This window comes from Canis lupus, chromosome 10 (genome assembly GCF_048164855.1).
Source record: "Canis lupus baileyi chromosome 10, mCanLup2.hap1, whole genome shotgun sequence".
NCBI lineage: Eukaryota > Metazoa > Chordata > Mammalia > Carnivora > Canidae > Canis > Canis lupus.
The window spans coordinates 53029663-53042765 of NC_132847.1; positions in this window are offsets into that span (position 1 = coordinate 53029663).

Here is a 13103-nt window from a genome sequence, read left to right on the forward strand (position 1 = left end):
AGAGGGGGAGGAAGAAGCAGATTCCTGGTGGAGCAGAGAGCCTGACATGGGGCTCCATCCCAGGACCCAAGGATTATAACCTGAGCCAAAGGCAGACACTTAACCAACTAAGCCACCCAGGCCGCCCCAAAGATTTTAAAATTTTGATGAAGTGTAATTTATCTATTTTTCTGTGTTTTTCGTGTCATATTTAAGAAATCATTGCCAAATCCAAGGCCGTGATGATTTCCCCTTGTTTTTTTCCCCCAGCTTTATTGCATGTATTTAAAGCATCACAACATGATGATTTCATATAGGTATACATTGTGAAATAATTACCACAATCAAGTTAATACCTCTGTTACTTCATGGAGTGAACTTTTTCTTTTTTTTTGTGATGATAATTTTTTTAAAAAAGGATTTTATTTATTTATTCAAGAGAGACACACACAGAGAGAAGCAGAGACAGGCAGAGGGAGAAGCAGGCTCCTTAACAAATTTCAAGTGTATAATATAGAATTACTAACTACAGTGACCATGCTGTACATTCAACCCTTAGAACTTACTAATCTTATAACTGAAAGTTTGTACCCTTTGACCAACATCTCCCCATTCTCCCCCTGTACCCAACCCCTGGCAACCATCATTATGTTTCTTATTTATTTATTTTTTAAGATTATTTATTTATTCATGAGAGAGAGAGAGAGACACAGGCAGAGGGAGAAGCAGGCTCCATGCAGGGAGCCCGATGTGGGACTCGATCTTGGGTCTTCAGGCCCTGGGCTGAAGGTGGCGCTAAACCTCTGAGCCATTGGGGCTGCCCCCATCATTCTGTTTCTATGTGTTTGAATTTTTTTTTTTTTTAATTCCACACTTATATGATACCAGCCCGATGTGGGACTCGATCTTGGGTCTCCAGGATCACGCCCTGGGCCGAAGGCAGTGCCAAACCACTGAGCCACCTGGGCTTTTTTTTTTTTTTTTAAAGATTTTTATTTATCTATTCATGAAAGACATACACACCGGTAGAGACACAGCAGAGGGAGAAGCAGGCTCCATGCAGGAAGCCCGATGTGCAGCTCGATCCCAGGACTCTGGGATCACGCCCTGAGCCAAAGGCAGAGGCTCAACTGCTGAGCCACCCCGGCATCCCTTCTTTCTTTTTTTAATGGCTGATTAATATTCCATCGTATGTATATACCACATCTTCTTTATCCATTCATCCATCAATACTTAGGTTGTTTCCATGTCTTGGTTATTGTGAATAATGATACAATGGAACTCCCAAAGAGGGATTGCTGGATCATATGATAGTTCTATTTTTAATTATTTGAGGGATATCTATACTGTTTTTCATAATGGATGTGCCAGTTTACATTTTCATCAGCAATGTATAACGCTCCCTTTAATCCACAGCTTCTCCAGTGTTTGTTATTTCTTGTCTTTCTTTTTCATTTATTTATTTGAAGGAGAGAAAGAAAGAGAGCTCGAGAGTACAAGGATGAGCACAAGCAGGGGGAGGGGCAGTGGGAGAGGGAGAAGCAGACTCCCTTCTGAGTGGGAAGCCCCATGTGGTGTGGGCTATATCCTAGAGCCCTGAGATCAGGACCTGAGCAGAAGACTGACTGAGCTACCCAGGTGCCCCATCTCTTGTCTTTTTTGATACTAGCCATTCTAACAGGAATGAGGTGATAGGTCATTGTGGTTTTAGTTTTCATTTTTTTCATGATTTTCTGCACTTCCATGTCCAGTGTGGAGCCCAATTCAGGGCTTGCTCTCATGACCCCAAGCCAAAATTAAGAGTCAGCCCCTTAACCAACTGAGCCACCCATGCACCCTGATTACTATATATTTTAATAGTTTGAAATCAGGAAGTATGTTCAGCTTAGTTTTTCTTTTTCAAGATTCTGGCTATTTAGGGTCTTTTATGGTTCAATATGAATTTTAGATATTATTTTTTCTATTTTTGTGAAAGAATACCATTAGAATTTTGATAGAGATTGCGTTGAATCTGTAGCTCACCTTGGGTAGTATGGACATTTTAACAATATTAATATTCCAGTCAAAGAACATAGGGTATCTTTCCATTTATTTGTGTCCTCTTCAATTTCTTTCATCAATATCTTAGGTTTTTCAGTGTATAGGTCTTTCATCTCCTTCGTTAAATTTATTTCTAAGTATTTTATTGTTTTTGATGATATTTGTAAATGGGATTTTTCTTAATTCTTCTTCCAGATAGTTTTTTGTTAATGTATTGGAATTCAACTGATATTTGAATGTTGATTTTGTATTCTGCAGCTTTACTGAATTTATTAGTTCTAACAGTTTTTTTGATGGAGTCCTTGGGATTTTCTATATATAAGATCATGACATCTGCAAGCAGGGACAATTTTACTTCTCCGTTTCGGATCTGGATGCTTCTTACTTCTTTTTCTTGCCTAATTGCTCTGGCTAGGACTTTCAGTACTAGCTGAATACAAGTGATGATAGTAAGCACCCTGTTTTGTTCCTAATCTTCCTCAATGTGGGGCTTGAACTCAGACCACTAAATCAAGAGTCTTAAGTTCTACTGACTGAGCCAGCCAGGTGCCCCAGTTTTGTTCCTAATCTTATAGAAAAAACTTTCAACCTTTCACTCTTGAGGATAATGTTAGCTGAAAGCTTGTAAAATATGACCTTATTTATATTGAGGTACATTCCTTCTATACCTAATTTATTATGAGTTTTTATCATGAAAGGATGTTGAATTTTGTCAAATGCTTTTATTGCATTTGTTGAGCTGATCATAGAATTTTTATCCTTTAATCTGCTAATGTGGTGTTTCACATTTGCTGATTTGAGTATATAGCCTATCCTTGCATCCCAGGGATAAATCCCACTTGATCATGGTACATGACTCTTAATGTGCAGCTGAATATGGTTTGTTAGTGTTTTGTTGAGGATTTTTGCATGTATGTTAATCAGGGATATTGGCCTGCAGTATTCTTTTCTTGTAGTGTTCTTGTCTGGTTTTGGTATCAGGGGAAGGCTGGCCTCATAAAATGATTTTAGGAGTGTTCCTTCATCTTCAATTTCGGGGATGGGTTTGGGAAAGATTTATATTAATTCTTCTTAATAGAATTCACCAGTGAAGGATTCATCTATCTGGTCCTGGGCTTTTCTCTTTTGGGAGGTTTTTTTTATTACTAATTTGATGTTCTAACTAGTTATAGGTCTATTCAGATTTTCTATTTCTTCATGATTCAGTCTTGGTAGGTTGCATGTTTCTAGGAATTTACCCATATCTTCTAGATTATCCAATTTGTTGATATATAATTATTTATTGTGGTCTCTTATGATCCTTTGTATTTGTGTGGTATCAGTTGTAATGTCTTTTTTTAATTTCTTTTTATAGATTTTATTTACTTGATAGAGAGAAGACACAAGTAGGCAGAGTGGGAGACAGAGCAGCAGGCAGAAGGAGAGAGAGCAGAGAGCCCAATGCAGGGCTCAATCCCAGAACCCTGGGATCATGACCCGAGCTGAAGGCAGACACCCAACTGACGGAGCCACCCAGGCACCCCTTCTTTTTCATTTCTGATTTTATTTTCCAGTAAAAAACAACTGTTTCCATTGCTGCACAAATTTACATCCCTACCATCAATGTACTATGGTTCCCTTTTTTCCACATCCTCACCAACACTTGTTTTTTGTTTTTTTGGTAATAGCCAAACTGACAGATATGAGGTGACATCTCATTGTTGTTTTGATTTGCATTTTTTTGATGATGAGTGAGGTTGAACATTTTTTCATGTGCCTGTTGGCCGTCTGTATATCTTTTTTGGAAAAATGTCTATTCGCATCCTCTACTTATTTTTAAATTGGGTTTTTAAAATATTAAGTTGCATGAATTTTTCATATATTTTGGAGATAGATAGATATCATCTTCTTGGATGTGTGATTTGCAAATACCTCCTCTGATTCAGTAGGTTGACTTTCATTTTGTGAATGGTTTGCTTTGCTGTGCAAAAGCTTTCTAGTTTGATATAATCCCATTTCTTTATTTTAGTTTTTGTTGTCCTTGCCTAAGGAGATTGGTACAAAAAATATTGCTAAGACTGACATCCAAGAGCTTAGGATCTATGTTTTTTAGAGGAGTTTTATGGTTTCAAGTCTTATATTCAAGTCAGACTCAATAATTTCAATTGCCTTATCTTTAAGTATCTGATCCTTCCTTCTACCTTCTCAAGTTTGTTGTTGAATTCTCCCAGTGAATTTTTTCATTTAAATTATTATATTTTTGGCATGGGGCACCTGAGTGGCTCAGTCAGTTAAGCGTCTGACTCTTGGTTTTGGCTCAGGTCATGATCTCAGGGTCCTGAGATCAACCCCGTGTTGGGTTCCATGCTTCCTTTTCCTCTCTCTCTGTCCCTCCTCTCTCTCTCTGTCAAATAAATAAAATCTTTAAAAATTAAATTATTATATTTTTGGATCTAGAATTTCTGTTTGGTTCATTTTTAATAATTTGTATCTCTTTATTGGTAGTCTCATTTTGTTCATATATTGTTTTTGAGATTTCCCTTAGTTCTTTGCTCATGGTTTCCTTCAGCTCTTTGAATCTATTTAAGAGAGGTAATTTAAAGTCTTCATCTAAAAAAAAGTCTTCATCTAGGGATGCCTGGGTGGCTCAGCGGTTGAACATCTACCTTTGGCTCAGGGTGTGATCCTGGAGTCCCAGGATCGAGTCCCATGTCAGGCTCCCTGCATGGAGCCTGCTTCTCCCTCTGCCTGTGTCTCTGCCTTTCTCTCTCTGTGTCTCTCATGAATGAATAAATAAAATCTTAAAAAAAAAGAGTCTTCATCTAGTATGTCCAATGTGTGGGCTTCCTTATGTATGGTTTCTGTCAAATACTTTTTCTTCTGTGAATGGGCTATATTTTCCTTTTTTTTTTTTTTTAATATGTCTTGTAATTCTTTTGGGTGGGAGAACTTGACATCTGAGTATTATAATGTGGTATCTGTGGAAATCTGATTCTTTCATTCCTTAGGGGCTGCAGATATTTATTTGTTAAGGGCTGCAGCCATGTGTTTTGACTTTTCCAAGCAATTTTTGCCAGGTGTATATTCTTTATTGTGTGTGGTCACTGAGGTTTCTGTTCTGCTGTCTCTGCAGTTAGCCAGTGGCCTGACAAAGGTTTCTCTATCTATCTCCTACTAAAAGTGTTCTGTCCCTTTTAATATTGTGATTTATGCCACTGTGGAAGCAAAGGCAGGCATCTGCCCCTGTCCCACAGGGAACCATCAGACCAATCAAAATGCACAATCACCAATTTCTGAAGGACAAGATCCTCTGCTACCAGCCAGATACTCCAGAAATGTGGGCCACTTTCCCTAGAGCATTAGCTAGTAGCTATTTGATGCATGGTGCTCTCTTATGAAAGATCAAGCAAACTATCCCTTCATGAAGCACTCCCCTGATTGCTATGATTATCTAATCAAGTTCCAGAGTTCTGAAATATATACTTCCAATTGCTCTTTCCAGCTCAATGGTTGCTTCAGTGGAGGGACCAACCCTAGAGCTTCTTACTCTGCCATTTTGCATGCTGTCATTCCTGTAGTTTAGTTTTTAACATTTTATTTATTTTTTATTTTATTTTTATTTTTATTTTTTTAGTTTTTAACATTTTAAATCTTTTATCCATTTGGAATTTATGCTGGTGTATGGTGCATTACTAGGTCGTGACTTAGAATCTATGTTTAAAACCAGATTGGGACCTCAGAGTTGTGACTATCAGGTTAGGACTGGAAAATACATCTAGTTTCCAGAATGCTGAACCCAGCACCATGCCCCCTCATGCCCAGGCTTATCCCAGATTTTTCAAGGACAGAAATCTCTCCTTGTATGGGGATAGGGGGATGTGAAGAGGATAAGAATTGGGAGGAATACAGTCAGGGCAGGGTAGGCCAAGTACAAGATAGTGACAGGAAAATTATGCCCATGATAGCAGTGTTTTTGTGGGATGCAGAGGGGGGTGGGGATTGGATATGAGCATATTGTTGGATGGTGATGAGGATGTGGTGTTTTATCCCAAGGCCCACTGAGTAGAGGGACTGGAATCTGAGTGAATTAAAGGGTAGATAATTGATCTCTTGAGCCTGAGGTTTTACCACCGGCTGAGACCTAAGCAGGGCAGGGAGTGCCTCAGCTGGCAAGAGGCTGGAATTCTTGGACAGGACAGGGCAAAAACAAGGAGATAAGATTTCTTGGGTCTTTTACCTGGTCTGTTGGTAGATCCTGGCAGCAGAAAGCTTTTAATTCCCATATCTTCAATCTCTCCTTCCCCACCTACTACCTTCTATGGAAGTGATTAAGTAAGGAGTGAGCAGCCCATTTTTGAAGAGTTTCCAGAGAGGTAGGATAACATGGGTCTGGGTGGGTGGGGGTGGGGGCATGTAGATGATTCCAGAGTCATGTCATATTAGATTGTTTACACTGTTTCCAAATTTGGCTGTACTTCAGAATCACATGAGGAGCCCATTAAAAATACAGAATTAGAGGCACCATCTCAGACCATCTTTATATATATATATATATATATATATATATATATATATATATACACACACACACACACACACACATATATATATGTATTTATTTGAGAGATAGAGAAAGAGAGAGAGAAAGAATGAGAGAGAAAGAACAGGGGGAGGAGCAGAGAGAGAGGGACAAGCAGACTCTGTGCTGAACTTGAAGCCTGACCCGGGGCTCGGTCCTATGACACTGAGATCACAACCCAAATCAAAATCAAGAATTTGACGTCCAACCAACTGAGCCATTCAGGAGCCCCCCACCCGACCATCTTAAATAGAATCTTAGAATACAGCCAAAGGATCTATATATATTTTTAAGGTCTCTAGGTACTTTCAAACATTTGGTGGAGTGTGGCTAGGAGAGCCACCTGGGCCTATTTTGCTCCCCATCCCAAACTCCAGAAGGGCACAGAGCCTGTAGTAGGTAACAAAGATGGTCTGGGGGAAGAAGAAGCTAGAAGGATACACCCCCAACCTTCCTGAGGGAGGGGACTTTCTGGCCTGGCACAACATATAGAAAAAGGGAGAACATGGCTGGGAAGAGTTGGGGACTATGCTATTTCCTCTCCAAAAATCTCAGGTTCCCTCTATCTCCCAAGACATCCTGTCTCCTTCCCCTTGTTTATGCCATCATGTGGGGAAGCTCTTGTTTGTCAGATGGTGTCCACAACCCCCTTAATTTAGGTCCCTTACTTGATTGACTTTCTTCCACTCAGGAGGCTTTTCCTAGGATCTACTATAAATCCCTAAATCTGAACTTGAGCTTATAGTGGTAGATCAGCTATAGGGAGATGTTTTATCCTGGAGATGTTGGGGCCGCCATGCTTATTCCTGGGACTTAGAACCTAAGTCAGGGGCCCTGAGAAAAGCAAGGGAAAGAGTAGAGGCTTTGCTGGAGGTAGGTATTTGGCTGGACAAAAAGCCAGAATTGGAAAGAGCTATTCTCAGAGCAGGAAAGTGACAAGTCTCTGCCACACGCTAGGTCGCAGGTGACTGAGCCTATGAGGTGGAGGTGGGAGGCATAGCAGGGAGGCAGTGAGGGATTCTGGAAGGTAGTGGAACCCAGGTATACATACATCCACAGAGGAGGGGTTGAGGTAATGGAAGGAGTTATTTTCCTTTTCAAGTCAGCCACACAGGCATTCCTTTGCACTCAGCTGCTGGCCTGGGCTAATCCTACCCAGAGTCCCACTTGAACCCTAAGCTTACTGTGGGGGCCTGGAGCTTGCAGCCCTGAACCAAGCCCTTCTTTTGTTCCTCAGGATAGGCTGGAATGTAGACGTTGGGGAAGGGAAGACAGAGACTTGGATGGCTTTTGGTCTAACAAGGGTCAAATGGCCTGGGTACCGTGGTGCGGGTTCCCAGCTGAACACTGAGCACTTCAGGGACATCCTGCCCTGATGACTATGTAGGTGTTACTGAAGGAGCTATGAGTTCCTGGAGGGCAGGTGTCCCATACTGTCATAAGTATGTGATATTTGTACGTCTAGTGCAGGTACAGGTGTAGCTATCTAGGGTTAAGGTAACTGTGCTTAGAATAGCATTGATGTAGTGGTTACAGATTGGAGGTAGACAGTGGTAAGCATAAGGCAAAGTAAAGATTTTGGGGTAATTGCCACCAGCATTCCCTTGAAAGGGTGTGTCCGTCTGCTTTATTCTTCCCTTAGCGTCTGTGGCTGCTGAGGCTGGGGGGTCAGGACCCTGCAGTAAACTGAGGACACTCCTGGGGATGAAGATGGGTGTATAGGTGAGGGATGGGGCTGCTGAAGAGGGCAGTGGACTACTTGCTGACCTTGTCATTTCTTTGAAAGCCCACGGCCAATTTGTTGAGACCAGGGGTATGCATGTGAGTCCAGGACTATCCTTAGTTAAGGACAAGTATGGGACAGGAATTAGAAACCAGAGTTTAGAGGAAGGAAAGATAAGCCTGGTTTAAGGTGGCCTAGGGGGCTTTATGGAGGAGAGCAACTTTGGGGGATGAATTTGGACCGCATTTGTGTTTGTCGGTCTGTATCTGTTTGCAAGGGTGAAACCTGTGTTTGTGTCTGCCTGTGTGCTGTGGCAGTGCCTGCTCCAGCATGTCTGACTCAGGGTGTTCTTGAGTCTATGCAGGTGTGTTTCCTGGGCATGTCTCTGGGCACTATTCTGAATTAGTTTTGGAGTGGCCTCATTGAATTTGTGTCTTTGTGTTTGTGTATCTGTGTGGCTGGATATCTGTGTCCATGTGTCTCTATGTGTGGGATTCGGCTCTGGCCTCTCACTTTACCCTGCCCCTCTCCCCTGACACTCCCCAGCTGCCAGCATCATTTACCGCCAGGAATGGCTTCCATTCCCTTCCCGCTGTCTGGATTCCCACGGGTCCAGCTGCCTGCCCAGGGTCCTGCCCCTGTGGCCTCTGTAGCAGGCTTGACCTTGGGAGCGATACACTCTGGAAAGCCCCCAGTATGCTCCTTGCCTGGCCACAGACCCAGAGAAGCTACCGTGGAGAAGAGGGTGAGGCGGGAAAAGGCAGGCAGTTGGCAGCACTCGCCCCTCCTTCTGGAAATGGAGATCTCCCTCTGGCCCCTTCCCAGGCCCCCTTTCCCTCCCCATGCTCTCATCCAGACCAAGTATTCAGGGTTCTGGCCTCGCTGTCTCTGGGGATAGGAATGAACAGTCCCTCTGCAGGCCCAGCCAGACCTAAAGGGATCTGGTCCTCTGTGTCCCCCAGCACCTTACATTGTGTTCATTCCTCATATCCCACCTAAAGTCCGGGCTGTCTTCCCTTCTTTCTTCTCCCTGCATCGGACACAGCAACCATTCTTGTTCTTCATTCTGTGACAGCCCTGGCCTCTGCCATGGGCCTCTGAGCCCAGTGGAACATTAGGCTTTGGATGGCTGGGAAAGAGAAGAAGCCCAGCCCACTCTCACATGGTGCAGGAAGTAGCATCTGTGGGGTTTATTCCTGTTCTCATTCTGAGTTCACTGCCTTCCCTGGATGGGCCGTGGTAAGCAGGTATGGAAATGAAGCAGTCATGGTCTCTATCCTCTAGGACTCAATGTTTGACAGGAGAAGTGATTTTGTGGAGAAGCCACTCTCCTGCACTGCAGTGGTCAGTTGCCTGAAATTCCCTCCATAGAATTCTCAGGTGCCCTCTGCAGAGATTAAGGGAAGGGGTCCATGGGGTCCATGGGTTCCCCATGACACGTTACCTCAGAGCGCCAGAGGTGAACTCCAGGGTTCCCTAGCAAGCACTGATATATTCCTAGCATCTACCACCAATTCTGGAGTAGTAAATGCTTGAGTTTCTGTAAAAATTCTGATTTTTACCTCTCTTGAGCCTAGGAAAACTGGAGGGTGAGGGTTGTGCTAGGGTTCTGAGATGGGATGAACAAGGCTTCATCCCTCAACAGCATCCTACATGAGTCACGGGCTCTGACCCCTGTCTTCTCTCAGCTCTTGACTTTGCTGAAAACTGAGAATCCTGAAGGTGTTTGTTCCAGCTCATCTTTATGCCCTCAACCCTTTGTTGTAAGACCTTGGTCAGCACTATGAACTCACACTGCTCTGGGACAGGTAGGACCTGCTCCACCTAAGTCAGGATGTGTGCACGTTAACCTTGGCTTCCCACATGATGCTGCTGTGACCTTTTCTGGATTATTCCCTTCACGCTGAGTACCCCCTCTTGTCTCCTTGCTCTATGGCTGTTTGCCCAACTCCCACTAGGCAGGGAGGATGTGCCTGTCACAAGACCTCCTGTGATCTCTGGGAATGCTTTAGGAAAACACCTGGAGGTTTTTGGCTCAGCAGGCTTGGGCTTTGTGCCTTCTTACCCTGAAGGCCACAGCAGGGCCTGGGCCCCCCATCCTTTAGGCACAGAGTGTTTCTTCCCATCCTGGTTTTTCTGCATCCTGCTAACAGTGGACACATTGGATCATATCAGTGGAAGAGAGTCCTACCACCACCTCTTGGTTTGAAGGGATGTTGAGTCATCCTGGATTTCCTTAGGAATTAGTAAGATGGAGTTGTCCCATCTCCCCTCATACCATGTCATAGGAAAACTACAGCCCTTCCTGTATTTCCTCTAGCTCTTGGCTCCTGTGAGCTAGGTCAGAATGTGGGAATGCAGAGATGCTACCTTTTGAGAGATACAAAGTGTCCAAAACAGAGATTCTTTCCATCCACTCAGGGCAGCCTCTGTCTTTTTGACTTCCAGTTCTCTCCTTCTACCTCCAAAGCACCCTAGTCCCTGAGTGAACACCAGTATACCACACCTGCCCTATTTCTCTGTCTCAAGCCCCCTCCTCTTCTTTATGCACTATGCATTTAGATCTTTCTCTCCCATCTCTTCTACCGTGTTCCAAGAGCAACTGTTCCACACATATGATCACCAACTTCTACCACTTTTCTGCCCACCTGGGCTCACATGCTACTACTGACTTCTTGGGTCCTAAAAATAACTCATCATGATAATTTCTAGGATTCTGCTCCACCTCTGGTTTTGGCTTTCCATTTTGTCCTTCCCCCTACTTGCTATGATCCTTTCCCAGCTCCTGTTTTTCCTCTCTAGATCTTTGTCCCCACTCTCTTAACTGGGGAAATCTTTCTTCTTCTTTTTTAAAATGATTATTTATTTATTTATTTGACACAGAGAGAGAAAGAGAGCACACACAAACAGGGGGAGTGGGAGAGGGAGAAACAGGCTCCTCTCTGAGCAGGGAGTCTGACTTGGGGCTTGATCCCAGGACCCTGAGATCATGGCCTGAGCTGAAGGCAGATGCTTAACTGACTGAGCCACCCAGGTGCCCCTCTTCTGTTGACATACAAAGTCCTTCCTCATTAATGTCTTCTCTCTTTATTTACCACCAGTGCAGTGTCTGTGCTTAGTCAAGGCCAACCCCTCTTCTTGGGTACTCTCACTTACTTGTCAACTTATTCCTCTCCATTGGATCTTTTCCATCAATATCCAACATGCTATGTCTCCTACTTTTAAAAATCTTGCTCTGTTTTACGCCCTCATTTTCTGCCTGTCTGTGGAACAGAATCCCTTGAAACCATTGATTATACTTTCTATCACTAGTTGCTCCTCCATTCTCTCTTAAATCCACTCCAATCACACCTTCATCTCCACTACTCACCTGAGTCTGTCCCCAAGGCATAAATGATCTCTATGTTGCTAACCTATCATCTCTGAGTCATCTTAATTGGCTGATTGGCAACTTTTAATGCAGTTGCTCACTTTCTCTTTACAATATTTGTTCTTGGCTTCCAGTATATTATACTCTTCTGCTTTTCTTCCTACCTCAGGGGCTACTACTTCACAGTCTCTGCTTATTGATTCCTGCATTCCCCACCCCCCCTCCACCCCCCACCTTTCTGCCTTTGATTTGTTAATGTTAGAGTGTATCAGAGCCCAGTCCTTAGATCTCTTTATTTACACTCATTCTCTTGGTGATCCTATCCAATCTCATGGTTTTACATCTACCTGTCTATTATCTATCTATCTATCTATCTATCTATCTATCTAATCATCCATAGCCAGGACCCTCCCTGAGGACCATCAGGCTTTTTTATTGAGAACAGAGTGTTGAGGTATGGTCTCAGTAAGAAGCTGAGAAATAAGTTATGATGCTACTGTACTAATCTTAGCAGCAGACAGAGAAAGAAGTGGTCATGTTCTCAATTCATTTTGTAGGTGGAGATAGCATGATTATATTGCTGGATCAGATATGGACTATTAGGGAAAAAAAGGTCAAAGATGACATAATTTTTGTCCTAAGAAAATGGTAAAATGGAGTTGCCACTGACATGGTAATAACTGTGATAGAAGCATGTTATGTATGTGTGATTATGTGATAGTGATGGGTGAGGAATCAGTTGTTCACTTTTATATATTTTGAGATGAATATTGGACTCCTAAGCATATATTTTGATTAGACAATTTCGGTATGTGAGACTCTATCCCATGAGATCATGAGCTCCATTGTATAAGTCCTCATATATTTTTATTGTTGAACATAAGATGCTTTTCAAAGTCATTCTTATTCTTATCCTTCTTAGGGGTCCTATCAGCTGAGTTCTTCCTCCTGTGACAGGATCCCCCATTCCATAGAATTCATCATATAATGTAGTGATTTGTCTATTCTCCAGGTTCAGACTTTTATTTCAAGTACTATTTAGATACTACTCTGGACCAGCCACTATTCTAAGCCCTGGGGATATGAGCCATTATTTAAATTATTCTGACAAGAATGGAAGAGAAACTGAATATAAACAGGGGCAGTAAAAAAGAGGAAAAGAGCAAAGTTGAGAGATATCAAGATTACAACTCAGTGACTAACTTCATATTTGGGCTAAGCAAAAAAACGTACTTCCAGTAATACCATTACCAGACATTGGTTCAAGTTTGGTAGGGTAGAGGGTAAGTGTTCTGATTTTGAATTAATTTGCATTGCTTTTGGATAACAAAGCTCAACCCATTGTTCCTTATCACTCTATGGGCAAGCAGAATGAAACTCAGATGTACTCACCTACTTTCCCCCAAAGCATTTGAACCTTGAGTTGACTTCCT